Here is a 15,033-nt window from a genome sequence, read left to right as displayed (position 1 = left end):
GTTGAGAAATATTTGTCTAAAATGTTTTCCTTCTAAAGGGCCTGAGGTACTATTCTTTTTGGCTATTCCATCTGACGCCATTCTTTCAAATTATCCCAGTGGTACCCATTGGGTCAATGTAGGCAAATGGATGAGTGCTGGAAAATAATTATAATTTTACCATCTTCTTCTAACTGTGTATGCCCTCAGGCCAAGTGGTAAAATACCACCTCTGCCAGCCCTGACATCCATCATTGTAATGAGCTACAAAATCAATCTGTAATTGACAAAAGCATTTTTAATCAAAGTATGAGGCATTTAGAGTCTCCAGATACTGCTTTTTTGTCTTACGTCAGTATTTACTTTACAGCAGGATGGGAGATATCTTATTTTGTTCAAGAGCATGAGCTATTACTGCAAAAGAACAAAGATATGCTTTTCAGAAATTCCTCCCACCCACCTCCCCTTCTACCCCCACAAACATAAGATAGCATTATCCCTGAGTTCTGTCACAAAACATCATGTTGAGAAGATCATGATTTCCTATTTTAGAGGAAAGAAAGGCTTGTTTTTGTGAATGATTCTGCCAGAGCTTTCTGCCAATTGCCTCTCTACAATAAATTACTACTCTTTGACTTTAACTACCACCATACATGGAGAAACTATAATCCAAAAGGCTACTTATTTTGGTTCCTACCTCCCAGTTACTTGGATTTGTTTTTAGGAGTTTGCAGACATCACAAAAGATTCCTTTTAGTAGTACTGTTTTCCCTTGGTCAGGTTAAACTCCCTAAAGCATAATGATATTTGGATATTTTAGACAACTACCCATGAAAAGTTTTAATATGTTTCCAAGTGGCAGTAATTATAGCCAAAGGCAACATATTTATGGGTGCATGCAATGATTTTCTGGGCATGAGTTCTTATGTTTTTATGGGATGTGTTCCAGATATTTAGCATCAACTCTTCAGTTTGGGAACCACATTAGTATCGTCTGTTGGAAAGCAAAATTCTTGGATACTGAACCATGCCCAGAATCTCCTGGATACTTTGGCCTTGCTGTTTATATATGCAAGAGAAGCTACCTCACTATCTGGCACAGAGACCAGTGTGTTTTCAAGGAAAATTTTCCAGAGGTTGCAAGGATAGCTGCACCAAAGTTTGTATAATCTGATGTTCTCATGTATGGATCTTACAGTTAATTGTGTGTGTGTGTGTGTGTGTGTGTGTGTGTGTGAGAGAGAGAGAGAGAGAGAGAGAGAGAGAGAGAGAGAGAGAGAGAGAAATAAGTCTGAGCTGGCAGTTTAAAATCTAACAAATCTTATCTAAATGTTTTTAACATTCCTGGAAACTTAAATTAACTATTTAGGCATTTCTTCTTCTTTTTTTTTTTTAATTTCTTTTTTCTTTTTCTACTTTTACTTTAGTTTTTTCTTTTTCTTTTTTCTTTTTCTACTTTTACTTTAGGTTCGGGGGTACATGTGCAGGTTTGTATATGAGAAAATTGTACATCATTGAGGCTTGGTATATGAATGATCCCATCACTCAGGTAGTGAAGATAGTATCTGATAGGCAGCCTTTCAACCCACAGTCTTCTCCCATCACCCTGCTGCTTCAAGTAGTCCCCAGTGTCTATATGGTACCCATACACCATGGAATACTATGCAGCTATAAAAAAGAACAAATTTGTGTCATTTACCACAATATGGATGCAGCTGGAAGCCATTATCCTAAGTAAACTAACACAGTGACAGAAACCTAAATATTGCCTGTTCTTACTTATAAGTGGGAATTAAACATTGAACATACTGATTTTTTTAAGAATATGTTACCTCTATGTAAATTAATAAATATTGCTTATAATGTAATATATAAGGAGTGCTTACTCAATGTCAAGCATTATGCTGAGTACATTGGACTAATACTATATAATTTTCTCAACAATTCTATGAGCTATCTCTTACCATTGTTCCCACTTTATAGGTTTGGAAACTGAAGGTTAGGGAAGTGTTGTAATTTGTTCAAGGTCACATAGCTTAGAAGTAGTGAAAATATGGTTGAACACAGACTATCTGACTCCAAGGCCCAAACTTTTAACTCCAACTTTGATAAAAGATTAGTAGACATATCACCTCATGTTATTTGTGGGTATCACCCCCCAGGGGCACCGAAGGAGAACTGTGCACACCCCAGGCACAATTAGTGCCTGAAGTAAAGTATAGCTCACTGCTTACTTATATCTAGCTTAGATATATAATCATACTTAGTCCCATATAATCTTTCTATATAATCATATAACTTACTGCTTGCCATACTAGCTTATATATATAATCATACTTAGTTCCATATAATCTTTCTATAGAATCATATAGGTATTGTAGTCGGAGCTGTACTGACACATTTAGTGCTGATTTATAGAATCCTTCCATATAACCATATGGTAGTGTGTAATAGGAGGAATGCCTAGAGCAGTCACAGAACAGAAGCAGTACACGGGAAAACAGCCAGACCAGGACAAGAACCAAAGACCCAGGCGGTGGTATCCCTGCCTGAAAGGGCATACGCTGTATGGCAGGCTTCGAGCAAGAGCCTCTCCTCCTGTTAAAGGAGTTGTAGTACCTTGCATCCAGTAGGAAAGTAGGCCTCAGGCCTGAGATCCTGCAAATAACCAAGAGAGAAGAACCCCTCTGGTGTGACCAGTCACGGAGGCTGTACACCCTGTCAGTCTTTTCTCGCTTCTGTGCTGGCTCAAATCATCCTCCCATAAATATCTTAAGAGAAGAGCACAAGTCTGTTGGCTCCCACTGCATTGGCTTACAGTATCCTTCTATTAGAAATTCTTTGAAGTCTCCAGCCCCCAGATAAGAAGTGTTGTGCACGACACCTGTTGCACACAGCCCACCTCCTTGCCTCGGTGACCTAATGGGGGTGGACCCCTTTTCTGTACATGGCCCTCTACTACTGCACACGGCAGGGCCCCCGACTGCACATGGCCCACCACTCTGCCCAGGTGATTTAATGGGGTGGCCCCCCTCGCTTGTGACTCAGGTGATTATGTATGCCCTATCACTAAGCCTGTAGATGATCACCTCACTTACAACCCTTCCCCCTGCCTGTACCTAATAATTACAGTCGCTTCTGTATGTTCAGGGCCTCACTGATCTCCATTCATAGGTTGGTGGCCCCCCAAGTCCAGCTGCTCTTCACCCATTCTTCAGTGCCCTGTCTCTTTACTTCTCAGATCCTGCACCTCAGCATGGCATAAGGGACACCCCACAACCCTGTGGTGCCCAATGGCCCTACAGTTATTCATCATGTGACACCTTCTTAATGGTTTCAAGCAAGCCCATTCTCAGTTATACATTTTCCTGAATTTTGTTCACGGAAGTACTAACCAGTTTATTTCAATTTGTTTTCGGTTTACTTAAACTTGTACAGATATCAGTAAAGAAGCCATTTTACATCCTTGGTTTTTGTTGGGTTTTACAACCTAAGAGATAAATATTAATTATTAAAATGAGAACTGTGTTGCTGGTGCAAATATACTAATGGACCTACTTTGGGTCTATTGATGCTTTGACTTAGAGGAAAAGTCACATTAAAGAAACTCACATTAGACTAATAAACCTTAACTTTTCCATGGAAAGAGCAGTCATTAAATGGAAGTAGATATGAAAGTAGAGTTGCAGTATAGAATGCCCTTGCTATGATAGCTAGCCCCTAACATGTTTGGGAGCAGTTTGGTGAGTTCTTAAATGAAAAATGAGATTCAGTATGTCCTTCAGTCTATGAGTTTATGAGATACACTTAGTAGCAGGGATGGCAGCTTTTGCCTGGAAGTTCATGTTGTATAATACCTTGTTCTCACTTACATAGCTATTGCTTATTAATAGATAACTGTTATTTTTAAACATATGTATTCTAACAAATATGTGTTATAAGTGCAGCATGGGTAATTTGCACGTAGTTATCCACACCTAAAAATTCCTAACTCCTGAACATTCACCATAGTAACAGATACCACATTCTCATATTGATGAATACTTATTTTATTCTGATACTGTCACTAAGATAAAAAATATGCCTTTATACCATTTGATGCACATTTGAAGAAGTACTGATTGACCCAAATATGTGTCACTTGCTAATTAATATTTAACAGTATTCTGTGGTGCATATGGACCACATTTTCTTTATTCAGCCTATCGTTGATGGGCTTTTGGGTTGGTTCCATGTCTTTGCTATTGTGAACAGTGCTGCAGTGAACATACATGTGCATGTGTCTTTAAAATAGAACAATTTATATTCTTTTGGGTATATACCTAGTAATGAGATTGCTAGGTCAAATGACAGTTCTGTTTTTAGGTCTTTGAGGAATTGCCACAGTCTTCCACAATAGTTGAACTAATTTACACTCCTACCAACAGTGTAAAAGTGTTCCACTTTCACCACAACCTCACCAGCATCTGTTATTTTTTGAATTTTTAAAAATAGGCATTCTGACTGATGTGAGATGGTGTCTTATTGAGGTTTTGATTTGCATTTCCCTAATGATCAGTGGCGTTAAGTTTTGGTTTTTTGTATATGATTGTTGGCCACAAGTGTATCTTCTTTTGAGAAATGCCTTTTCATGTCCTTTGCCCTCTTTATAATGAGGTTGTTTTTTCTTGTAAATTTGTTTAAGTTCCTTATAGGTGCTAGATGTTAGATCTTTGTCAGATGTATAGTTTGCAAAAAATTTCTCCCATTCTGTAGGTTGTCTGTTTACTCTATTGATAGTTTTCTTTGTTGTGCAGAAGCTCTTTAGTTTAATTAAATCCCATTTGTCAATTTTTTTTTTGTTGCAGTTGTTTTTGGTGTCTTCATCATGGAATCTTTGTCTGTGCCTATGTCCTGAATGGTATTGCCTAAATTGTCTTTCAGGGTTTTTATAGTTTTGGGTTTTACATTTAAGTCTTTGATCCATCTTGAGTTAATTTTTGTATATGCCTTGGTTATTTTGGCTCTTTTTTGGTTCCATATGAATTTTTAAATAGATTTTTCTAGTTCTGCAAGAATGTCAGTCCACACACAGACTTAAAATAAAGGGATGGAGAAAAATCTACCAAGTAAATGGAAAACAGAAAAAAGCAGAGGTTGTAATCCTAGTTTCAAACAAAATAGGCTTTAAACCAACAAAGATCAAGAAAGACAAAAAATAAATAAATAAATAAAGACTTTATATAATGGAAAAGGATTCAATTTAACAGGAAGAGCTAATTATCCTAAATACATATGCACCCAACACAGGAGCACCCAGATTCATAAAGCAAGTTCTTAGAGACCTTCTAAGGGATTTAAACACCCACACAGAAATAGTGGGAGACTTTAACACCCCGCTCACAATATTCGGCAGTCTCCCATAAGAGGCATGTCTCCTGTTGCACAAATGGATATATATATGATGATGCAGAAAGGTTAAAGAAAGACATCGATTGGCATGCCTAGAAAATATGAAGGAAAAATCTGTATTTTTATTCTAGAGTAGAGGTAAGTAGTATTGTTCCTATCTAAAACCATCATTGGATCTGACAGGAATTAGAACTGTTGGCCACCTATTGACCTGATTTAGACTCTCCTTAATGACATTCAGTTCAGAATAACAGTGAGAGTAAAGGGCACAGACCTCTGATGTCAGTTCCAGTGGAGCCTGTACTAACTGGGATATGCATTATCCTTCTCTCTTAGTATTTATCAGCACTGATATGGCACATTATGGGTTTCCAACACATATGACTGCTAATAAATTGATCACAGTGCATCTGGGAATTAGTGAGTATATCACAGGCAGGCCTCAATTATTCAAGTTAATGGAAGGAAGACCTCAAAACAAAACTACAATATGTTAAAAATCCTTACATAACGTTATATTTCCCTCAGATCTCCCTACTTCCTGCAGCTACTTGTTGCCATTTCCGGGAACAGCTTGTCGTCAAACCGATGACATTGGTTTCCAAGAAACTGTAATATAGATTGAGAATAAAGTTCAGGAGTCCTGTGGTCCAGTCACAGCCTCACTGCTGACAGTTATGGGAAAACATAGTTTTCCAGACCTCAGCTCTAATATTTACAAAATGAGTAAAAGTCTTGCTCATGTGTGTTTCAGGGGTATGTTGAAGCAGTAAATAGTACATGAGCAAAGATATTACAAGTAGATAAGCAAACTCTTCAGACATGTCAGCTACTTTGGAGATGGCTTCAGAGAAACAGTAAATCAAATATGCTATTTCATTGTTTTACAATTTTGGTAAGTAAGATTCTCTACAACACAAAAATAATTAGCTGATATGATCTTATATTTTATAATCTATGGTCCTTGAACCAAATCTCTCCCACCATCCACTCTGGGATCTTCTGAGGCAGTCCGCTTAGTAGCATGCTATTACAGAAGCAATGTTGATTTGGCATTTATAAGATCCGGGTTCTCATTCTACCTGAATCACTGACTGGTTATACGATCTTTGGCAAGTGTCTGTATTTATTTATTTTTTACTTGAACTTGATTTAACTGGCATTTATAAGACACTCCACCCAACAACAGAAAACATATTATTTCCAAGTACACATGGAACATTTATTAAGCTTGATTAAATTCTGGTCCATAAAATAAATTTCAATAAATTTATTTTTATGTCACTAGTTTTTCAGGAACACATGGCATTTGGTTACATGGATAGTCTTTGTTTCTTTAGATCTCAGTTCCTCCATGTATATAATTTGAAAGTTGAATTAAATGTAGCTTTGGTATGTTCAACATAAGGAATTTTTATTACTTATTCCCATATATTTTATTTAGAAATATTTGGCTTATGGAAATCAATCATTTTTTAAAACTTTTGATTCATTACAAATGTTTTTAATGAATATATTTTAAAAGAGTAAAAACAGCAGAAAAGGCAACAAAAACATTATTTATTCAATAATATGGTTGCTATTTTCATGATCCATGAGAGGCTTAATTTCTACTATCGCTTTGAAATATTAGAAACAGATTATGATCCTCTTCACTACCCTAGTAGACGTTTTGTAAAAATGGGAGTCCAAGTTCAGAGCCGAGTCCTCTGAACCACAGGACTTGACTATCTTTAAGGTCCCATCTACTTCAGACTCCCCATAAGTATTACATCTTAGTCATCCACAACGTATTCTGATGTTAAGCTAGGTTTTTCTTTCCTTCTAAGTGACCATAGGTTGCCATTTGGATGTTCTGAAGTAAGTTCCATAAAGTTAGCAGTCCTCCAATTTGGTAGCCAACTCTTCCTAGATATCTTAGAATCTTGGCCTCATTCATCCCACTAGTAGTAAGATCAAAGACACTGAAACTGATGGTGAAATTAAATAGCCAAATGGCCTGGGTGGAAATATGTACCAACTAATCTGAAAGTTAATTCCTATAATCATCATTTCATCAACAGAAAATGTTCTTGAAGAATAAAATTTTAGGAATAAATGTTTAAATTGATGAAGTCTTCCTAGCAAGAGAGTAGAAGAATCCAAGCATTGGGAAGTTTTCACTTGCATTGTAACGTGAACTGTGTTAGCACTGGGGTTGCCTAAGTTAAAGGATGGATCATCCTTCTTCGTTTCTGGGTCCAAGAAATGCTATGAACTCACCCCATCAGACCTCAACAGTCTTATCTGCCTCTGTTCATGCTTACACACTGGATTCTCAGGCCAAACGAAATGGCTTGTTGTTCCTCAAGAGTGCTACAGGCCTTGCCTCGGTGTTTTCCTTTATACTATTCCCAGTACCTAGACACAATCACATGTCTAAATGCAACCCACTCTTTCAAAGCCATGCTCTAAAATGAGCTATTCCATGAAGCATTACTATACTACCCCACCCCGGTCAAAAGATTACTGCATCATATCATATGATGTAGCACTTTCTTGTAATCCTCTTTCACTCGTCCTAGTTGACATTTCAGTTATATTCTCAGTAAGGGTGCACCTTGGCTTTCTCTCTCCTACCAGGCTCCAGTCTCCTTTACCACGAAAACTATAACATATTCATCTTCATATTATCATAGTAGTACCTTGTGCTGATGAGTCACACAGTTAATATGCGTTGAATGTCTAAATGCGTGTCATTCAGTCAGAAAGTTAAGGCATTATCTGATTATGGTTACAATGATTTAGAAAAGAATCATCCTAGATTCTGCACTCCTTATGTGTATATTTCTTTTCCTGATGACAATTAAAGAAGACCCATCAATTCCCCTTATCGTTAATTCTCTTCCCCACTTGGGCAGTTTTGTTAACAAGAATTTGCCAGTAAAGCAACAGAGCAAATTCAAAATATTAAGAAAAAAATCTCACACCAGACTTACAGCACTTGAAGAAAAAAAAAAGATGTTGACATCATTCGACCTCTGGATACTTGTTCTACTTGCCATTTTGGTATAAGGACAAGTTTTTCATCCTATACTAATGCACCACATTATCTTCTTTGTAAGTGAAAGTAGAAGAAAGGTGAGGAGATAGTTCACACTTAAGATAGTTTTGGAAATGCAGTGACAAATTCACGGTTACAGTCCATGAAGATAATGCCAAGCACATACACAGCTGAAAGGCCATGCTGAGTAGGCTGTTCTGATATATATACATTTTTTAAATCTGAACCAGTTCTAGTTCTTTTTATTTTCTTTGTGATTAGAAAGTGTGATTAAAAATCATACAAGCATGGCTTAAAAATCATCTTAATGAAGTCATTAAAGGCTACAAAAATACAATATCTCATTTAAGAAAGTAATAAAATCACAATCAATCAAGTTTTTGGATCCCAGAGGTGTGTGGGAAAAGGGACGATAAAAATGTTATTACATTATCAGTTTGGCTCCTCTGTAATTTATTAAAAGATTATTATTTTTCTCACTGTGCTTTTCTGTTAGTCCCTGAAGATTGGCCATTTGCTCAAGCAAGGGCTCAACAGTTATCAGAAAGGCAGAGAAAAACAGGACCAACCACCCCGTGACAGCGTCCTCATCTTGAACTGCTCTCCCCTCAGTTGCTTTTATTTTGTCTCAAACTGACCTATCATGCTCACTACCCCCAGATATGGTATAGTAGTGGCTAGCAGTGTGGCCTCTTGAGTCAGAGAGCCTGGATTCAGGTTTTCTGTCTCCTACTCACAAGCTGCTAATGTAGTTATTCAACCGCTTTAGACCTTAGGGTTCTAGCTGAACAATGCAGCTACCAAGAGTATCTGCCTCATGAAGATGCTTTCAAGATTAAATGAAATGGTGTGTATAAAGTGCTAACCACAGTGGTTGGCAAGGGATCACTACTTCAGGTAAGCTGCAATTACTCATATGTTCTTCCTCGAGAAAGAATCCAGTTAAGCTCAGTTGTTCTTCCCCTCTACTCATTTTCCACAGCCTGAATCTATTATTTGGTTGTGCTCCCAGATGCATGTGGCATGCACATTATCTTTCTTCCTGATCTGAACCGTCAAGTAACAGAAATGGCAGTCTCTCTCACGCTAACCCTCCATCATGTGTAATCTACTTCTCCCCTTTTAACGCCTTTATTTTCTTGCGATCTGAGCAGTAGCGTTCATATTGCATTCTCATTGCCTTTGCATTCCCTGTTCCTACGAAAATCATTCTCAATTGTCATTGTTCCTTGTTGGAATTCTTGATGGGCTTACCACCCCCAAGGCTGGAACCAGTCCTACCTAGCTCTGCAGTCCCCAGACAACTCAGAACTAAAACCAAAGTCATCTTCAGAGGAGTTTTATTTGGAAGGTTATAGACAGCTCACTGGCATAGAGGGTGGGTGAAGCTAAACCCAGGCAGCAAGTAGCAATGAACAGAAGGGGGTCACTGAAGTAGCAAAGCACGAATATTCTAGAAGGGGAGAGTGAGAGCAGAGGAGACAAAGAGATATGACAATATGAGGAAAGATGCAAGAATTCTTAAGAAGGAAACTAGAGAAGCTTTACTGCAAGGCAGGGATATAGAAGCTAAAAGGAAGAGAACATATGAGAGGAATATATAAGAAAGTTACTAATGGACAAATCTGAAAGATACAGAACATAGTCAATAGGCGAAAAATAATGTGAAGCTATACATTATCATAAAACAAATAAGATGGGAGGAGGTAAATAAGATATCCAATTACAACTTAACATGTTACACTCCATCAGCACTCTATGAGATGTGTAATCTGGAAAATTCCTATGGGGACAAAAACAAAGTTGGCATGGCCATGGAGTCGCTAGTTCTAGGGGAAGAACTTTTTGTTTCTCAGAGTTTCTGTTGGTAATAAAAAATTACCCACTTTTAAATTAGCATACAAATAGCAAATACTTTTATATTGTGAGTGAAATGGGTTAGATGTTCTGAGGTTGTTCAGAAAAAGAACAGCATACTACCACAGTGGTCAGCAGAATAGACCCTACAGGGGGATTAATATAATTATCATTGTTATCTTCGATGTTGTTGCTATTATTGTCATTGCTATCCTAGAAGTTATCTAGCATTGCGTATTGTTTTAAGCGTCCTGAATGTAGATGTCTCCATCATCCAGTGTTATATTTTACACTATTTATAATTTCATTAATTTCTGCTACTGTAAGGTGATAACATATTTATCTAAAAATTTAAGTTATTTACATTTTAAAACATAACTTACAGATTGACACCATGCCTCATGTTTTTGGCAGTGGCTTGATTCAACCCCAGTTGGGGCATGGGAGATAGATATTACCCAGAGCATAGAAAACAGAGAAGTTGCATAGGATCACATTAGGGAGCACTGCCCACATCCTGAAACCATCATAAGGCACCAGAAGAAGAAAGCCACCTTGTGTGTAATGGTGCATAGTAACACATCACATAGGCCTGTAGCTGGGATTTGGGCAGCTCAGCTTTCCAACCTTCTGTGCCTATTTGGCTCCATTCAGGCATTTGTCAAATATCATTTGAAGGAACCTTCAATTATATGTACCCTCTTTATTTCTAAGCAAGAGACTCCTTTGAATCCCCGCTTCATTTTTATTCTCATAGCCTTTAAAATATACCTGTATGGAAAAGGAAAGAATTTCCTTTCTGGACAGTCAACTTTTAGTTTCTTTTCTGGGATCTATATGGGCTTTTCAATACTAAGAAGTCCAAAGGGATCTATAAGCAAAAGCAATTCTAGGAAGAAAAGCCTTCGAAATCTCAGAAAATTCCAAACTTCCAAGTTCTAAGGTCTTCCTCCTGCAACACATATGCATACATAGCTGTAGTCCCTCAAAGTTTTGAAACCTTCCACATTTCTTACCAAGCCTCACCCCTATTCTTATAAAGGGTTAGACCCCAAAAAGGTGAGTTGAAATATTGTTGTACTTCTCAGACCTTTTCAGTCTATATTATTCAATTTTTAAAAATATATGACAATCTCTACTTTATGTGACAAAATTACATCTGACCAACTTAGCTAAACAGAGTGTGAAACTTATAATTTGAGACTCAATACAATATTGTAATCCCATTGTGTATTAATTCCCATTGTTGGTTTTTCCCTTTGTTTTCTGTGGGACAAAATGCCTCAAAATACACTTGAATTGATCACAGAGCGCCAAGAGACATAATGTTCTTGAATTAATGCATTTGTAATACATAGCACACGCAGACAAAAATAACCCTTCTTATAACAGCATTTGGAGAGGATGTTCCTTGCCTGATTTTTCTTAGTTTGAATATCAGAATTTTGACTTTAATAGAAAAGGATTAAGTTATGCTCGTTATTTTTATATGGAAAATGCTAAGACAGATTCTCATCTTGGGACCCTATGGAAATGTGGAAATAATTTGCTAAGAATGACTGTTAGAAAAAATTTGAAACACACGTTACTCTAAAATTGTATATACAACATCAGAGAAAGAAAAGCCTGACATTGTCTCGTTTTCTTTCTCTCAGAAACAAATTAATAATTGGCCACTGGTTCAGACATGAGAGTTTTCTCATGCTTCATCTGTAGCCTCATCTTTGTGTTAGCATTCAAAGTGAAGATTCCAGGCATTTCATTCTTGTACTGTGATGCTGTGTTTTCTCTCAAGGCTCCATAACAAAGTTTAAACCTTTTATTGTTCAGTTTTCTAAAATGTATTCTTTAGTACTGAACTATATAAGCTCATTTATTTGGAAAAGCTATACAAGGCTTCATCTCCTTCCTCTACTCTGTGGAGGCTGAGGCTTTTATTTTTGTTTTCAGTGATAACAGCATTCTGTATTCAGGTTCTGATATTAGGAAAAACAATTTTTCAAGCCTTTAGGTGGAAAGACTCTTCCTGCTTAGGTTTGAACTGAAAACAAATCTCCTATTTTTTTTTTTTTTTTTTTTTTTTTTTTTTTTTTTTTTTTTTTTTTTTTTTTTTTTTGCAATGCCTTGTCTCTCCCTAGTTAACACCATTAAACATTGCCCTGGCGACAGTAGCTCAGGATGCTTCCATTGCATCATTTCATACTGAGTATAGAACAGATTAAACACAGCTGTGAATACTATGCTAAAGACAACCTACAGCATTGGATCACCTTTCATTAATAGCATTTTTGGAAAGAAGGAAGAATAATTATTATTAGGGTAAAATGTCCAATTAAAACCACCTACAATCCCACCACCTAATGATAACTGCAGTTAATAATATTTTGGTACATCTTCTAGTTTTTTTTAAGAAATAAATATATAGCTTGATAGTATAAATAAGTATATAGTATATACATAGTGTATATATAGTATATAGTATAAATAAGTAATAAATAAGCATATACATATTTTTTTAGAAAAATTGAATCGTTTTTGCCTATATTTTGCTGCCTGTGCTTGAAAAGGAAAAATGTGTCAAGAACAATTTCCTAGCTCATCAAATACTCTTCTACATGTTTTATCTCTTTTCAACTTTCATATGCTTTGACCGCTCTTCAAAAAATAAATACAAATTAAAATTGAGGAACAAAACTGAAGCCTACACAACTTGAAACTTTCTACATTGATTAAATAATCAGATTACCAGTGGCAGAACATTTTGTTACCCAGTCCCAGAAGACTGTTCCAGATTGAATCTCTAATTAGGTCAACTAATTTTTGAATAAACAGGGACACCACTGCACAAAAGGGCAAGATGCTGGAAACAGTAGATGAAGGGTTAAATAGAATAAATAGTTTTAATGAGCCTCTTATATTTGTCCAATTTTTTTTGCAGAGAATAGAATCTACTCTAGATCATTTATGTGAAAAAGGCTCTATCAAAGAAAAATGCAGGCTTATGAATCTCATGAGTGGGTTGAAAAAATAGATATTAGACTGAAGTTTCAGTTTAATAATATGTCTTTAGGACATACCATTAAGACATCACACCAAGGGAGGCAGTGTCTCTTCTGTGATGAGTATGCCACTGGCTCTAGAAGCTATTATATCCAGAAAATTTCCGTTGCTGCTGACTGGTTCAAAACCATGTGACATCTGAACAAGATGGTCCCAAGTATAGGAGGCTTCAGAGGAATGATTCCTCACACTGCTTCTCTATACCCGTGAAGCTAGCGTAGGACACTGGAACCTCTGCTAACACTGCTGTCCAACAACCAAATGCCTCCACATCCTTCCTCATTTCCACTTTCCAAATCTAACCAAAATGCTCTGACTACCAAACTCTAACTGATGTCTGAAAATCTAGTGATAAGGAAGTGTTGGAAATATAGTTTTTAGAACTTTGGCATTATGTGAAGGTTTATGCTAGAAAGAATACTGAATACATGTAGAATATCAATCCATGCTATCCACAACAAAAATCTAAAATACTTTGGGAAGATCGATTCACTTATCTCCCTTAAAATGCTTTCCAACTTGCCAGATGGTAAGAAATTTTTAGACCAGTTTTGTAAAAGACAAATGTTTTTGTTAAACTGGAGATTAATCTAAATCCAAATCTCTGGTCAAGATCTGAGGATTCAGGTACAGGTACTCACAATTAGGTGATTTGGGAAAACAGTGACTTTTAAAATGTAAGGTATTATATTGCCTCAAAAAGTGCTTGTAGAGCTTTTCTTTTTTTTTCTAATAAAAGTACTTGTATTAAAATAGTACTTTTAGGCTGGGTGCAGTGGCTCATGCCTGTAATCCCAGCACTTTGGGAGACCAAGTTGGGTGCAGCATCTGAGGTCAGGAGTTCGAGACCAGACTGACCAACATGGCAAAACCCCATCTGTACTAAAAATACAAAAATTAGCTGGACGTTGTGGCAGGCACATGTAATCCCAGCTACTCAGGAGGCTGAGGCAGTACAATCGCTTGTACCCAGGAGGCAGAGCTGAGATCATGCTACTGCACACCAGCCTGGGTGACAGAGTGAGACTCTATCAAAAAAAAAAAAAAAAGAAAGAAAGGAAAGAAGGAAGGAAGGAAGGAGGGAATGAAGGAAGGAGGGGAGGAAAGAAGGAAGGAAGGGAGGGAAAACAGAAAAAAAAAGAAAGAAAGAAATAGTACTTTTAATCCTGGGAAAGTAAATCTGAAAGATGTTTAATGTTTTCTGTATTTCATAGAACTATACAAGGCAAGAATGAAGAAAATGTAAACAAAGAAGATGTCTCTTTCTTGTCTTATTTTTATTTTTAATGATTTTCTCTTCTGTAAGAAACCAAAAGCATCTTATTTCACTACTATTAAGTTTAAATATGCGTCCCAAAATTAACACAGCAGTTTTAAAGACATCCAAGACTTCTAGGCCCCATGAAGCCTATAGCTCAAAGTATTCCAGTGACCTATTATTGATTACCCACGTATTGTTTGAGTTGTTTTTCTCTTATTGAGTGATACTAGATTGCAATGCTCTATCTACACACTCTAATGTAGTCTCCTTGAAAAGTTACAGGAATACAAGCTAAGATTAGATATATGCTTTTTGGCAATAAGACAAAATAAAGCTGATTCCTGTGCAGCCTGATGAGAAAACCCCTTGGGTTGGTCAACCACATACCAACCAGATCTCACTCACTTCAGGTAGAAGTGAAACTAACATGTCCTGCTTTGTA

The sequence above is a fragment of the Cebus imitator genome, unplaced genomic scaffold (genome assembly GCF_001604975.1).
Source record: "Cebus imitator isolate Cc_AM_T3 unplaced genomic scaffold, Cebus_imitator-1.0 Scaffold157, whole genome shotgun sequence".
Classification (NCBI taxonomy): domain Eukaryota; kingdom Metazoa; phylum Chordata; class Mammalia; order Primates; family Cebidae; genus Cebus; species Cebus imitator.
This window is presented reverse-complemented; position numbering follows the sequence as displayed.